This window comes from Elephas maximus, chromosome 10, assembly GCF_024166365.1.
Source record: "Elephas maximus indicus isolate mEleMax1 chromosome 10, mEleMax1 primary haplotype, whole genome shotgun sequence".
Lineage (NCBI taxonomy): Eukaryota > Metazoa > Chordata > Mammalia > Proboscidea > Elephantidae > Elephas > Elephas maximus.
In genome coordinates, this window is record NC_064828.1 from 31,299,944 (window position 1) to 31,317,171 (window position 17,228).

General features: G+C 42.0%; 1 pseudogene; it reads right to left on the reverse strand.

Annotated features, from left to right (window-relative positions):
- Positions 1–13,640: 13,640 nt before the first annotated feature.
- On the reverse strand, positions 13,641–15,136 carry LOC126084236 (60S ribosomal protein L5-like; annotated as a pseudogene).
- Positions 15,137–17,228: the final 2,092 nt, after the last annotated feature.

Genomic DNA, 17,228 nt, shown 5'->3' on the forward strand with positions numbered 1-17,228 from the left:
CAGGATGTGAGTCAGTAGAAAGGAGTGGAGACAGTGAAGACCTTTTCAGCTATTACCACCTTTAAAAAAGCTGGCTGCTACTGAGCTCTAGCTGATTGTTATACTGAAATAATGGTGGCCTACTATGGCCATATCTTTGGCTATTATAAGGCTAGCCATAAATTCAAATTTTCTATGAAAATCCCCATTTGGAAAGGTTACCAACAAGTATGAAAATTGTTTAGAAAACAAAACATTGTGATAGAATATTACGAACAAGCATATGACAAATAACCAGATAACCTAGATGAAATGGACAAATTCTTAGAAGCACATAACCTACCCAGACTGACTCAAGAGGAAATAAAAAGTTTCAACAGACCTATAACAAGTGAAGAGATCAAATCAGTGCTCGAAAACCTCCCAAAACAACAACAACAAAAAAGTCCTGGACCAGATGGCTTTACTGGAGAATTCTACCAAACATTTAGAGAAGAAATGATGCCGGTACTATTCAAACTCTTCCAAAAGATAGAAAAGGAAGAAATATTCCCTAATTCATTCTATGAAGCAACACAACGCTGATACTCAAACAAGACAAAGTCACCACAAAAAAGAAAACTACAGACCAATATCTCTTATGAATATAGATGCAAAAATCCTCAACAAAATACTAGTAAGCAGAATCCAACAGCATATTAAAAGAGTCATATACCATGACCAAGCGGGATTTATTCCAGAAATGCAGGAACTGTTCAACTTTGGAAAATCAATCAACATAAGACACACATCAATATAACAAAGGAAAAGGACCACACGATCATCTCTATGGATTAAAAAAAAAAAGCATTCGATAAAATCCAACACCCTTTCTTGATGAAAACCCTAAAGAAGATCAGAATAGAAGGGAAATTCCTCAATACAATTCAGGGCATATATGAAAAGCCAACAGCCAACATTATACTTAATGGAGAAAGACTGAGAGTTTTCCCCTTGAAATTGGAAACAAGACAAGTTTGCCCACTCTCACCACATCTATTCAACACTGTATTAGAAGTCCTAACCAGAGCAATAAGACAAGAAAAAAAAAAAAATGAAAGGTATTCAGACTGGAAAAGAAGAACTAAAATTATCTCTATTTATAGAATGGAAAGATGTTCCATGTTCATGGATTGGAAAACTTAATATTGTTAAGAAGTCAATACTACCCAAAGCAATCTTTAGAGTCAATGCAATCCCACTGAAAATTCCAACTGTCTTCTTTACAATAATAGAAAAACAAATCTTCAGCTTTATATGGAAAGGCGAAAGGCCCTGAGTTGTTAAAACAACGCCGAAAGAGAAGAACAAAGGAGGACTCACATTTCCTGATTTTAAAACACACCATACAGCTATAACAATCAAGTCTGGTATTGGTATAACAATAGACATGTAGACCAATGAAATAGAATTAAGAGTCCAGAAATAAACCCACATATCTATGGTCAACTGATTTTTGACAAGGGTGCTAAGTCCATTCGATGGGGAAAGAAGAGTCTCTTCAATAAATGGTGCTGGGAAAATTGGATTTCCACATGCAGAAAAATGAAACAGGATCCTAGCCTCACACCATATACAAAAACAAATTCCAAATGGATTAAAGACTTAAATGTGCAAACTAAAACCAAAATTTCTCAGAAGAACAAGAAGGGGCAATGCTGTTAGGCTTTCAATGATGGATTATCTAGTCTAATAACAAAAGAACAAATGGCAAAAGAAAAAATAAATAAATGGGACCTCATAAAAACTAAAAACTTTTGTCCATCAAATGACTTTACCAAAGAAGTGAAAAGACAAGCTACAGACTAGGAGAATATCTTCAGAAATCATGTATCCAACAAGAATCTAATAATCAAAATACATATAAAACTTCAACAACCTAACAATAAAAAGACAAATAACCCAATCACAAAATGAGCAAAGGACTTGAATAGGTATTTTGCCAAAGAGGACATTCAAATGGCCACCAAACACATGAAAAAATGCCCAGCATCATTAGCCATCAGAGAGATACAAATCAAAACCACAATGAGATAGCATTACACTCCTACTAGGATGGCTAAGATTTAAAAAAAAAAAAAAAAAAAGAACAGGAAATAACAAACGTTGGTGAGAATGTGAAGAAATTGGAACACTTATTCATTGCTCATTGCTAATGGGAAAGCAAAATGGTACAGCTGCTGTGGAAAACAGTACGGCCATTCCTCAAAAAAATAAAAATAGAACTACCATATGACACAGTAATTCTACTCCTGGGTATATATCCAAAAGACTTGAAAGCAAAGACTCAAAAAGAGACTTGCATACCAGTGTTCATTGCAGCACTATTCACAATAGCCAAAAGGTGGAAACAACGTAAATGTCCATAAGCAGATGAATGGATAAACAAAATGTAGTACATACATACAATGGAATGCTGCTCAGCCAGTAGGAGAAATGAAGTCTTGATACATGTTACGGTATGGATGGAGCTTGAAGACTTTATGCTGAGCAAAATAAGCCAATCCACAAAATGACAAATATTGCATGACCTCACTTACATAAAAAGACAAATGTATAGAGACCAAAGTTTATTAGTGGTTACCAGGGGCAAGAGGGAGGGGGAAAAAGTGTTCACAGTGATGGAAAAATTACATTAAGAGTAGGGTTGCACAGCCAGTTATTGCAATTGCTGTCAATAAGTTGTGCAACTGTAAAGAGGTGAACTGGCAAAAGTTGTGTGATAGATATATTTACAACAATGACAAAAAAAAAAAAAACAGTAGCTGCTGAGACTGCTTATGTACAACCAAGCATGGGAGATATTTGGTTCCTTGGCTCCTTGGCTTGGAGGTTTAGGGCCATGATTTCATGGGACAATCCAGGTAATTGACCTAAAATGTATTTAGTGCTTCTGTTCTACCTCCTAGGTCGTTTTGTAGTGCCTGGGGTCTTAAAATCTGGGAACAAGAGAGGAAGTAGGAGAGGCAGGAATAGGAGGAGGATGTGCAATGTATGGCTAGTTGCCTCCATGAACAATTGCCTCCTTTGCCATGAGACCAGTACAACTGGATGGTGCCTAGCTACTATTACTGAACATTTTAATCAAAGATTCTATAGAAGAATCCTGATCAAAAGGGGGGAAATGCAAAACAGGATTTCAAATTCTCATGGACTCTTAGACTTTCCAGAGATCTGGAGGGTGGATGAATCCCTGAAACTATTGTCCTAAGGTAATCCTTGAAACTTGAACCAAAAATATTCCCTGAAGTCTTATTAAAACCAAACAAGAGTTTAGCTTAACTAGTAAAAAAGGCCTGTGTCATGGATTGAATTATGTCCCCCCAAAAATGTGTGTATCAATTTGGCTTGGCCATGATTCCTGGTATTGTGTGATTTTCCTGTATGTTGTAAATCCTGCCTCTATGATGTTAATGAGGGAGGATGGGCAGCAGTTGTGTTAATGAGGCAGGACTCAATCTACAAGATTGGATTGTGTCTTGAGGCAATCTCTTTAGATATAAAAGAAAGAAGCAAGCAGACAGACAGGTGACCTCATACCACCAAGAGAGCAGTGCCGGGAGCAGAGCCTGTCGTTTGACCTGGGATCCCTGCGCAGAGAAGCTCCTAGTCTAGGGGAAGATTGATGAGAAGAACGACAGAAAGAAAAACACTTCCCCTAGAGGTGACACCCTGAATTTGGACTTTTAGCTTACTTTACCGTGAGAAAAAAAATTTCTCTTTGTTAAAGCCATCCACTTGTGGTATTTCTGTTACAGCAGCACTACATAACTAGGACAGTCTGCCATGAGCATAATCCTCCTTTATGGACTATCTATACGGGATCAAATTGACAACAGCTACTAGAATGATTGGGTAAGAACCTTAGGGGGCAGTGAGTATATGGTAACGAGGAAGGAACAACTCAGAAAGGAGGGTGAGAATGGTTGCCTAATTCGAAGACTGTAATCAATGTCACTAAACTGTACTTATATATTTTTTTATTTTAAACTGTTGAACTGGTATATGTTTTGCTGTGTATATTCTCAACAACAACAAAAGAAATAAAATTTCAAGAAATAAAAACCAAAAAACTGAATAAGACAGAACAGATCCTGATCCAGATACACCTGTTGTGACTACAACATGTGTTTTTGGCTCACATTATAGACACTTGAGGATAGATCTTCTACCAGTGAGGCTGTAAGTATCAGACGGGGCTACACTATATCTAATTCACCTTTAAAACCTCATCATGTGAAAAATGCTTTCCACATAATATACATGGAAAAAAAAAAACAACTTGCTTATTAGTTGAAGGAATTAACAAATCCCGCAGAGTGAGATGACTGATGACAAAGCAGAGCATTATTTGTTCTGCATTCAGTCCTATCCAGGTCAACATCCATGGTTTTTACATTAGGACATCAACAGTAAATTATTGCAATTTTCTGATGACAGGAATATAGAAATACAGTAAAAAAAAAAAAAAAAATGTAGATTAATTTGGTTGGAAAGTGGTATGACACCAGTTTAAGGGTCTAATTCCAGTTTCGTACCTAGAAGTTGGGCCTGTGATTTTAAGATCTCTTAGTGACACAAATGATTAAGTGCCAGACTGCTAATCAAAAGGTTGGCAGTTCGACTCCACTCAGTGTCTTGGTGGGAGAAAAACCTGGCTATCTGCTCCCATAAAGATTACAGCAAAGAAAACCCTATGGGGCGGTTCTACTCTGCCACAACAGGTCACTATGAATCAGAAACAACTCAACAGCACCTAACAACAACAACAACTCATGGGCCTTCCCCTCCTCTGTGCATTTTCCCACTCCAATCCCTTTGCCTACAATGCCCCACATCCATGTACCCTTTGCTGTTGAGTAGATTCTGACTCATAACGACCCTATAGGACAGAGTAGAATTGCCCCAAAGGTTTTCCAAGAAGCAGCTGGTGGATTTGAACTGCTGACTTTTTGGTTAGCAGCTGAGCTCTTAACCACTGTGCCACCAGGGCTCCCCCCTTCCCTAATGCCCCAGCAAACCCCTTGTCATGGATTGAATTGTGTCCCTCAAAAAATATATGGCAACTTGGTTAGACCATGATTCTCAGTATTGTGTGGTCAACCTCCATTTTGTGATTGTAATTTTATGGTGAGAGGATTAGGATGGGAATGTAACACCACCCTCACTCAGGTCACTTCCTTGATCCAAGGTAAATGGAGTTTCTCTGGGGTGTGGCCTACACCACCTTTTATTTCTCAAGAGATAAAAGGAAAGGAAAGCAAGCAGAGAGTTGGGGCCCTCATACCACCAAGAAAGGAACACCAGGAGCACAGTGCATCCTTCGGACACAGGGTCCCTGCGCCTGAGAAGCTCCTCAACCAGGGGAAGATGGAGGACAAAGACATTCCTCCAGAGCCGACGGAGAGAGAAGGACTTCCCCTGGAGCTGACACCATCAATTTGGGCTTGTAACCTACTAGACTGTGAGAAAATTAATTTCTCTTTGTTAAAGCCATCCACTTCTGGTATTTCTGTTATAGCAGCACTAGATGACCAAGATACCCCTGCTCATCCTTCATGGCTCAGCTCCAGTGGTGCCTCCCCCTGGAAGCCTTCCTTGACCCTTCGGGGAAGTAACGTACTCCATCCTCTATGCTTCCATAAAACTATGTTCATAAAAGTGTTATTTCCATCAAAGCTTTAGCTTCTTTGCTTCTCCAAAACAACTTTGGGGCCAAGACTATGTTTCATGATTCTTAATATACCCTGTGACTAACTGTTTCAGGAATAGAGTGCCCAGTCCATAAATGTCTGTTGTATAAATAAAGATAAAAATCAGTTTACATAATGAAATGTAAGAACTGGGAATGTAGATGACAGTTCTATAGATAGCTGCACAGATGTAAAAGAATACAAGATTCTGGAAACCTAGGCTGGAGTCCTTTACCCGACACCAGATATCCATTCTTTTACGGATTTTACAGAAAGTCCTTTTTCAGGTTGTATTAGTTGACATGGAGTAGAAGCAATAATCAAACCATGACTAAAAACTAGACAAATCCAATATGAGAGGAAAAACTCAAGAGGAATTTAACAAACTGCTTTAACTCTCTGTAGGATTTTGAACAGCAAGAAGTTCAGAAACTTGTGTTTCCCACACAGGGAGTTGAGATGGAGAATGTTTGTGTGTGGAGGGAACCAGGGATATTACTAAAAACAAAAGAGAAGCTGGGTTCCTCCTTTGTAAACAGCCCTTGCTTTGTTCACAGTATTGGGCCTCCCTTTGTGTAACATGGCCCTTTACCGTGCTGAGTAGGATTAAAAAGAATTTTAGAAGGGAGGGGAGGACTGAGCTGGCCTGTGGAACCTTAGGGTTTTGTTTTTTTTTTTAATTAATTTTTATTAAGCTTCAAGTGAACATTTACCATTCCAATCAGTCTGTCACATGTAAGTTTACATACATCTTACTCCCTTCTCCCACTTGCTCTCCCCCTATTGAGTCAGCCCTTTCAGTCTCTCGTTTCGTGCCAATTTTGCCATCTTCCCTCTCTCTCTATCTTCCCATCCCCCCTCCAGTCAAGTGTTGCCAACACACTCTCCAGTGTCCACCTGATTTAATTAGCTCACTCTTTATCAGCATCTCTCTCCCCCCTGCTGACCAGTCCTTTTCATGCCTGATGAGTTGTCTTCGGGGATGGTTCCTGTCCTGTGCCATCAGAAGTTCTGGGGAGCATTGTCTCTGGGATTCCTCTAGTCGCAGTCATACCATTAGGTATGGTCTTTTTATGAGAATTTGGGGTCTGTATCCCATTGGTCTCCTGCTGCCTCAGGAGTTGTCTGTTGTGCTCCCTGACAGGGCAGACATCGATTGTGGCCGGGCACCAACTAGTTCTTCTGGTCTCAGGATAATGTAGGTCTCTGGTTCATGTGGCCCTTTCTGTCTCTTGGGTTCTTAGTTGTCGTGTGACCTTGGTGTTCTTCCTTTGCCTTTGCTCCAGGTGGGTTGAGACCAACTGATGTATCTTAGATAGCCGCTTGTTGGCATTTAGGACCCCAGACGCCACAATTCAAAGTGGGATGCAGAATGTTTTCATAATAGAATTATTTTGCCCATTGACTTAGAAGTCCCCTCAAACCATGTTCCCCAGACCCCAGCCCCTGCTCCTCTGACCTTTGAAGCTTTCATTTTATCCCGGAAACCTCTTTGCTTTTAGTCCAGTCCAATTAGGCTGACCTTCCTTGTATTGAGTGTTGTCTTTCCCCTCGCCCAAAGCAGTTCTTATCTACTGATTGATCAATAAAAAACCCTCTCCCTCCCTCCCTCCCTCCCCCCAGGGGGTTTTATTATGTCTGATGCTCATAGTACCTTCAGAGTTTGGATACAGCCATCTCTGCTGAGTTCAAAATTTAAATTCAGAATAATATTTGTACAAGAAAAAGAAGATGCTGCCTCCCACAACACATTTCATTTGTCTCCTGGTTTCAGCCATTACCACAGAGCTGAGCACATCTAATACATGAATTAAATAAAGAATTCCACTAATTCAGGAATGAAAAGTATTTCCATATCATAGATAAATGTCTTGTTAATTCCCATTATAAGCCTTTCTGTCCTCTCTCTTTTCTGTCTCTTTCTCTATCCTTTTCTCCTCACAATTCTTCTTTACTTTCCAGACAATATCCTAGGCAGTGGTTGTGCTACCATTCCCAGTGATCCTTAAAAACATGGACAGATCCTTCCAGAAAGTTCTTTCTTGAATCAGTCCCTGGTGCAATACATTAGAAATGGTGTTTCTGTAAGTCATGGAGAAGTTGATGATGAACATGAGTTTTTTCTTGGATTTTCTACAGCTCTCCTGAGTCTGGACTGGAAGCCACAGAACTACTTGTCAGATGTGGAGGCCCCTGACCCAGAACCACTATAAAGGGACAATTTAAAGACTTTTCTTTTCAGGGAGTCCCCATTCTTGTCCCCATGTCAATGTCCTGGACCCTCAGGAAAGATATGTGTATCCAATCCTTGCCTGATCTTCTAAGACATTGCCTATGCGTGTGAGTCCACACTGTGCCTCACCTCTAAAGATGCTCCTTTGTGAACATGACCATCCCATGCCAACATTCATACCTGCTCTGTGGTGTTATGTGGCCTGGAGGTCTCTGGCTCTACCCTGTCTAATATCTGTGGAAAGCTCTGAATGGTCCTGCCCCATCCAGAGTTTTAAAAAATCTGTGACCTTTCCACAGCCAACTTGCTCTCTTCAACATAGGTTTTGCCAAAGGAGACCAGATCCAATAAGTAAATCTCTGCCCTGTAGTAAGATGCTTTGTAATTGGCTTGATTACAATAGCAGCAGCAGTAGCAGTACTGGCCTTGGGTATAAATTAATTGGTCAGATCACAAAATAAGGAGACCTGTTGTGCTAGAGGACCACGTGACAATCCTTGGGCTTCTTCATGACCAAGACTTCTATGTATCATGATATAGCACTGACTTGAGCCTCTCTCCCTGCCTTAGGCCAAGAAACTGAGGCTTCTCACCTAGTATCTGACTCTTACCCACCTAAAATGTAAGTGGGCCCCCAGGGAATAAGGAGAAAATAAATGTGGTTGATTCTGTCTGATTTGCTTCTCAGTCTTCTTTCAAAAATTATTTATAAAATTTATATTAGAAAGTATCTTGCATTGTAAAAAGAAAGAAAAAAGAAAAGAAAGCAGTAAGAGACATGAAACCAAGAAAAAAAAGGGAAACCTTCTACACCAGCTGTCCTCCTAGTGGCCCAAATGGAAGAAAGGGAATGTACGTTGAGTCTCCCAGACAGCCATAGACCAGACATGGTCACTTCAGCAAACTCTCAGCACCTACTCCAGCCCAAAAGTGGAGCGAGGCCCTAGGAATACAGAGATAAAGTCAAGATGGCTCCAACTCCTGCAGGGGACCTAAGAATGATAGGATTCCAGACAGATCATTTCCCCACTTATGGACACTCAAAACAGAGTCTATTCTCTGCCTTTCCTATTCCAGAGCACAGACATTGTGCAAAGTCCCCACATAGGCCTGTGGATGGTCAGCCATGATGAAAGTTCATGAGATCTGATGATTTCCTTGGTCAAATTGTTTACCAGCAATCCTTTCACAAAACAGAGTGCATGCCCTTAATTTGGATTGTGGTATTTGGGGTCATGACATGATCTCAGCTGTATGAATAGAGTTCTCGAGATAAGGAGCTTTGGGATTTAGTCCAGATATTCAACAGCTGGCTGAGGAATCTTGGCAGACCATCCGAACATTCCTCTCTTCATCTGCAAAATTCATGACTTCAACTAAATGACCTTCTGACTTAAACACCCCACCATTCTCTCTGAGGAGTGATTTTGTGTGTGTGTGTGTGTGTGTAAATTTGCTTCACATTTATCTTAGTTATCTAGTGCTTCTATAACAGAAATACCACAAGTGGATAACTTTAATAAACAGAAGTTTATTTGCTCACAGTTTTGGAGGCTAGAAGTCTGAATTCAGAGCACCAACTCGAGGGGAAGTCTTTCTCTCTTTGTAGGCTCTGGAGGAAGGTCCTTGTCTCTTCAGCCTTTACTTCCTGGTTCCTTGAAGATCTCCATGTGTCTAGGCATCTATCTTACCCCATCTCTCTCTGCTCACTTGTTTAATCTCTTTTATATCTCAAAGAGAGTGATACAAGATACATCCTACACTAATCCTGCCTTGTTAGCAAAGACAACCCATTCCCAAACAGGCTTATAACCACAGGCATAGAGGTTAGGATTTACATCACCTATTTTCAATCCATAACAACATTTATGATTAAATGAAATAAAATAACTTCATATGCATAGTGCATTATTGGAAACGCTGGTGGTGTAGTGGTCAAGTGCTATAGCTGCTAACCAAGAGGTTGGCAGCTCGAATCCACCAGGCGCTCCTTGGAAACTCTATGGGGCAGTTCTATTCTGTCCTATAGGGTTGATATGAGTTGAAATCGACTCAACTGACAACAGGTTTTGGGCATTATTAATTTGTGTCCACATACGAAACTTAAATATATAAAGAGGGAGAGAGGAAGAGAGAGCAAGCACTATTGCACCCTAATCTTCAGGACTATCTTCGCATTTGGGCAAGATAAATGATTAGCACAAAAGGTTGAGGGGTGGGGCCCCCATGTGGTGCAAATGGTTAAGCACTCAACTACTAGCCCTAGCCGAAAGGTTGCTGGTTTGAACCCACCCAGAGGCTTCTCCAAAGAAAGGCCTGGCAACCTGCTTCCAAAAGGGTCACAGCCTTGTAAACCCTGTGGAGCAGATCTACTCTGCACTCATAGGGTCACCATGAATTAGAATCGACTCAATGACATCTAACAACAGAAGGTGGGAGTCACTTAAAAAAAAAAAAAGGATTGAGGGGTACTTTCAGGAGTAATAAGAGCTTCTGAGACCATCCGGGTTAGAGGACTCGTTAATAGCCTGGAGAGATCAGTCTGTCAGCAAGCATTAATTTAATAGTTTCACTCCTCAGATATCTGTAGAGAAGAAAGGCTTTTTCTTCCTGCTGTCGACTTCCTCTAGCCTAATAGAAAGCAAGGGGGCAAATCTCTTTAACTCTTAAGAAGACATAATAGGTGAGCAATGCTGAACCTCCTCACAGTCATTCTCCATTTACCTGACCTGTGGTTTTCCAAGAAGGCACAGAAATAAAGAAGGAAACCACTAACAATTTTAAACACTTATATCGTATCAGGCTTTTTTGTTTTTTAATTTAAGCTTCACAGCTATGCAGGCTCATAAGTACTATAATGCCTGTGCTCACAGGAATGACATAAGACCTCCCACGTGCTCGAGATTCAGGGTGACTAGCCATCATGTGTATTGTTTCTCTGTCTCTGGTATTTGCTAAACATACGTACTGCTGGTTCCTCCAAGAGGTATGGTCCCTTGTCTGACTTTCCATGTTAGTAAGTTACAGAGTTCTGATTTCAACCAAATCAGTTGTTTCACAAACCCACCCTAACAACATGAAGGCTAAGTTGACAGTTGTTCATAGCAAGATCTTGACATCTCATAGGTACAGTGTTGCATATAGCATTTATTCTGTTGGTGCTCTCAGGAGCGAAGATGTCGATGGGCTGGCAGACACTGATACCGTCATGTTGCGGTACTGGTGGGACCATTGGGCATTCTGGACTTGGGGTAATCAAGATGACATCTGTAGAAGTTCTGTGGCTGGAAGAAAACAGTCTGATCCTGATCTGACAGCAGAAGCAGCGGGAGGGTCCAAGTCAGAATCTTGTGGGGATCAGTCCCTTCCCCTCAGATACAATGTCTCCCTCCCTTCCTACTTCAGAAAGGTAGAGGTGCAATTTCTCTCCACTCTCCACTCACCTTCGTCTTACACCATCCCTGAAATTCCCTTGGTCACACCCTCTTCTGCCTGGCCCACCCCCTTCCTTTTCTTCTCTATGACTTCTCCTTCCTTTACTCTCCTCCCTCTGCCCTGGCCCGGCACATTCTTAATCATTTTCCTTGGGTCTAGATTTGTTAAAAGGAGCCCTGGTGACTCAGTGGTTAAGCACTCAGCTGCTAAATCAAAAGGTTGGCAGTTTGAACCCCCAAGAGAAAGACTTGGTGATCTGCATCTGTAAGAATTACAGCCTAGAAAACCCTCTGAGGCAGTTCTAGTCTGTCACATGGGGTCACTAGGAGTTGGAATCGACTCGTGGGCACCTAACTATAACAGATGTGTAAAAGGAAAAGGAACAGAGGTGGAGGGAGAGTCACTCAAGGGAAGGGCCACACCCACCTCCTTTTAGACATGGTATAAGAGACCCCTTCTTATCCCAAGGGACCTGTGATTCTCCTCTAACTGCTCCTCGGTAGTTGCCGTAACATACTTTTATAATGCGCTTTAGGAATTATAAAGCTTTTTTTTTTTCCTGATTCTCATTACAATCTTGAAAGTATTGAGGGCATTTTTGCAATCTCATTTTATAATCCCAACTGACTCTCAGGAATTTCCAAAGTCAGACAACTAACAAGTGAGAAGCAGCACAGAATAATGTGACCCCTCCAAATTGCCCGTAAAAATAAAGGGCCCCCGCAACACACATACCATGAGGACCTGCTTTAGGCTGCAGAGTAAGAAAGCATCTCGCCTCTCCTCTTCTCCCACCCACTCCACCTAATCTGTAATCACCCCACTCAGCCTTTGCTCACTCCGACCTTTCAGCTCTTCTTCCCAGGACCACAGAAGGATCACCACAGCTACCTCCACCCCTCCAGTGAGGGCCCTCACACACACAGACTTGATCCCATACTCCTCCCTTTACCTGAGTCAGGATGCTGCAGAGTTACAGTAGGGAATTCTGCAGCTGGAGAGGTGTCTGGTCTCTCCTTCCAGCCCTTCTGTGTTGTTCTAGTGCCCAGTTGTAGGGAGGGGCTGGGCGGGGTGGGGCTGAGGTCCTGCCTGACCTTTGGCATTTCTGTTGTGGAAATTGATTGCACATATAGGATCCCTATGAGTCGGAATGAACTCAATGGCAATGGTTTTGGTTTTTATGTTTTTTATTGTTTGACTTAAAGATGACTTTCAGAAGACCAGTTCTGGCTCCAAGTTTAAGGTTCAAAGATTATCTCAGGGTGGTAGTTTGGGAGGGTCATTTGTCCACTTAAATGAATTCAGAAAATCTGAATTCAACGAGAATTAAAAATACCGTTCCTCAAAAGGATGAGTATGTACCTCTAGGCAGAAAAGGAAAACCAGAGTCAAGGGAAAGAAACTGAATGTGTGAAAACTATTCTCTAAAGTTAGCTTCTGGAGAACGGCTGAATAACTTACTGAAATCCCTCCCAGAACTACCCTCTAGCCATACTGAACTATGGACAGCCACCTCTAGGCCTTGTCCTGACCCTGCTTGCAGCATACTTCCCCATTTGATCTTCTAGGAAACTTCTTTATTTATCCTTCCAGCTTTGGTTTGGTGTCATAACAAACCAAAACCAAACCGTTGCCACTGAGTCAATTCCGACTCATAGCAACCCTGTAGGACAAAGTAGACCTGTACTGTGAGGTTTCCAAGGCTGTAAACCTTTACGGAAGGAGACTGCCACATCTTTCTTCCGAGGAGCAGCTGGTGGTTCGAATTGCAGACTCTTCAGTTAGCAGCCAACCACTTTAACCACTGTGCCACCAGGGCTCTTTCATATCCTGCAGGAAACACCTGTCCTTTGCTATCCACACCCCAGATCTGCAATTAGGCCCCATCTTCCCTTTGTATTGTAATTATCTGATTATAAGTATGTTTCACTCCAGTAGATTGTCAGTCCCTCGAGTGCAGTATCTCCAGTATCCATATGTGTTGTCTCTGTCTAGAATGTTATCTGTGGAAGAGACTCTATTGACGTTCATAAAACAACAAAATTGGAATCAATGGAGCAAAGGGCGTGAACTGCCCTCTAAAACATTGGCACCACTTTACAATGCCATCTGCTTTGCATAGAGTATAAGTCTCACCGCAACATTGCTACTTTATTAGGAGAAATAGTGTCCTAATTTTTTTTTTTTTTTTTTTTTAGCTGCTTGGTCATTAAGTTTATTGTCTTTATCTGAAAAATCTTCGTTGAAAATTGTGGTTTGGTTTAGCTCTCAGCAGTCTGCTCCTGAGCTCTGGGATACTTGCCTTCTTCTGAGCTGCCTGATCTTTCTTCTGGGCAAGAGACATTTTGGGACAATTCCAGCCCTTCTTTTTAATATCTTTCTTAGGCTTCTTCTCATAAACTGGATTCTCTCATATAGCAGCATGTGCTTTCTTGTACATCTTCTCCATCATGTCTGGAGTTAAATTATTCGTTATGTATTGGCAGAACCCTTGTAAGCATCTTCACCTTCTTCCATTAGGTAATGCATATAATCTGCAATGTTCTGATCCATGATGTGTTTCCAATGTACTTCTGCACTGAATTCCTTGCTTTCTAAATAACTAGGGAATAGTTTGGCACTGTGAAGAATAGACAAGCCTCCATCCATGCTTCCTTCAGTGCCCAAAAAACTTTATTTCCAGTGGTAGTTCTGGCAAGGTCTACATCCAAATAGCTCCTGAAGACACCAGGTTGACCATCAATGCTTTCCACATTGTATTCATCTCCAGACACCTGCGCTTGGCCTTCATAGATCTTGTCCATGCCAAACCTATGGAGAAGCCTGAGTGCCAGCAGCAGGCCGATACAATATGTTGCAGCATAATTTGTCAGGCCAACCTTCACACCATGCTTTGGAAGTTTGTGAGCATAAACTCCGCAGGCTATCGTATTCCCTTCAATACAGGCATAAGCACAATCTGGCAAATGATGTCTCTGTTGGTTACACGAAGCATCATCCTGTATTGGGGTGTAACTGGACTGTTCCTGGTCTGCTTGGTGAGGCCATAGAGACATGAAATGGGTGAAAGCAAAACAAGAAGCTTTATTTTGTTGGCCAAGCAAAGGAGCACACCGGGACTTGTGTCGCCAAGATGGCTCCCTGAACAATGACCGAAACAGTATTTATTAGGGAAAGGGTCCTGGTGGAAAGGAGGAAGGTCGTTGATTGGTCTGGCCAGAAAAAGACATTTCTGGGGCGGTTCCCTCATGTGTGCTTGCTCAGTCCAAAATGGGAATTCGGGGGTCTCTCAAACCAGATCTTAGGTTCTGACCCCTCGCTCTGAAAGTTTTCCCCCAGTCTTGGGCTGCTAAAGTTTGGTTTCCTCCAGTGAGAAAAAAGTTCTGGGGTCACTCAGAGGACAGGGCTGATGGTTCTATGAATGTCAGGTGGGCCAAATTTGGTCTTAACTTATTCTTGGTCTGCAGACCCCAGTCTTTTACCTTTTTTATCTTGGGCAGGAAGTTGGCTGATAGCCTTAAAAACATCTGGAGAAACCAGTTAGAAGGGGAGGTGGCTCACACTACTCTACTCACAAGTTGGGAGTTGGTAATGGTGCCCAGAGGCTGGGATCTCAGGTTGTATTGTGCTTATTTTTATCCTGAACTACCAAGCATTTCCAAGCATAGTAGGCAGTTTTACCCTCTCACCTTGTTCTGAATTTAGCTTGGTATCTCTTGAAGTAGCCCTTGTTCTTGACAACTTTATCAAACCCCATCCTTTGGAACAAGGACAGGCCTTCATGGTTCACCACAGGCCCAGCAGCTCTACGGGGGAGAGAAGCTGTATCCTGATGTTATAACATGTATTTCTTTACTAGTTAAGTTGAAGTTTTCCAAAAGTTCATTTCACTAATTATAATCTTCCACTGTGAATTGTCTTACTAATTATTTTCTCACACCTCGCGAAGCTTACAGCCAGATTTCTTTCCCACCCTAAGCAAGGAGCCACAGGCCCAGCCTGTGCATATAGGACTTTTTTCCTAAACTATGCAGATCCGTAACAGTGAAGAAAGTTTACAACCTAAGTTTACTATAGGGCCTAAGGCAGTTAAGATTTTCCACATTTTAAAAGATCTCTGCCTTTTTTTTTTTTTAGTTTCCTAGTACTGCTGTAACAGAAATACCACTAGTGGATGGCTTTAAAGAACCGAAACTGATTTTGTCACACTTCAGGAGGCTAGAAGTCCAAATTTAGGGTGCCAGCTATAGGGGAAGTCTCTCTCTGCCAGCTCTGAGGGAAGATCCTAGTCTCTTTTAGCTTCTGTAGCCCCACCATTCCTCAGTTCCTTGTCCATCTTCATGTGGCATCTATCTTCCCTCGTTTATGCTTCCTTGTCTCTGTGTCTATGCTGCTCCTTATGCCTCAAAAGTGATTAGGTTTCAAATTCTGCATCCCACATTGGTGAGTGGTGTCTGGGGTCTTAAACGCTAGCAAGTGGCCATCTAAGATGCATCAATTGGTCTCAACCCACCTGGAGCAAAGGAGAATGAAGAACACCAAAGACACAAGGCAGTTATGAGCCCAAGAGACAGAAAGGGCCACATAAATCAGAGACTACATTGGCCTAAGACCAGAAGAACCAGACGGTACCTGGCTACAACCGATGTCTGCCCTGACAGGGAACACAACAGAGAATCCACGACAGAGCAGGAGAATAGTGAGATGCAGACCTCAAATTCTCATAAAAAGACCAGACTTAATGGTCTGACTGAGGCTAGAAGGACCCCAGAGGTAATGGTCCCCAGACCTCCTGTTAGCCCAAGACTGGTACCATCCCCAAAGCCAACTCTTCAGACAGGGATTAGACTGGACTGTAAGGCAGAAAATGATATTGGTAAGGAGTGAGCTTCCTGGCTCAGATAGACACATGAGACTATGTGGGCAGCTCCTGTCTGGAGGTGAGATGAGAAGGCAGAAGGGGACAGGAGCCGGCTGAATGGACACAGGAAATACAGGTGGAGAGCAGTGTGCTGTCTCATTAGGGGGAGAGTAACTAGGAGTACATGGCAAGATGTATATAAATTTTTATATGAGAGACTGACTTGATTTGTAAACTTGTACCTACAGCACACAAAAAAAAGAATTTCTACACACACACACACAAAGTGATTATGTTTCACAGTCTACACTGCTATTGCCTTATTGGCATAACAAAGAAAACTTCTTTTTCAAACAGAATTACATCCAAAAAAAGCCGCTGGCATTGAGTCTGACTCATAGCAACCCAATAGGACAGGGTAGAACTGCCCCATAGAGTTTCCGAGGAGTACCTGATGGATTCAAACTGCCAACCTTTTGGTTAGCAGCCGTAGCTCTTAACCACTAGGCCACCAGGTTTCCAAGATTGTTGTCAGTTGCCCTGGAGTCTATTCCAACTTATAGGAACCCCATGTATGCAGAGTAGAACTGCTTCACAGGGTTTTCTAGGGCGTGAACTTTCAGAAGCAGATCACCAGGCTTGTCTTGTGAAGCAGTTTCAGTGGGCTCCAACTGCCAACCTGTAGGCTAGCAGTTGAGAACTTAAGCCATTTGTGCCACCCAGGGACTTAGATCCGTAGGTGCAGGGGTTAGGATTCCAACACATATTTTGGGGAAACACAATTCAATCTATAACAGTCTCATAAGCCACTAACAGAAATGCAAAATAATAAACTCATTAAAGAATGCAGAGGGGCCTCTGTCATTTGGAATCCAGTACAACCCATAATTCTAAACTATTGCTTTCATGACTAGCATGGCTCAGGTCCCAAGGAAGCACTACTCCATATCTCTTGCTTTAGGTCATCAAAAAGCATCTGAGTAACATG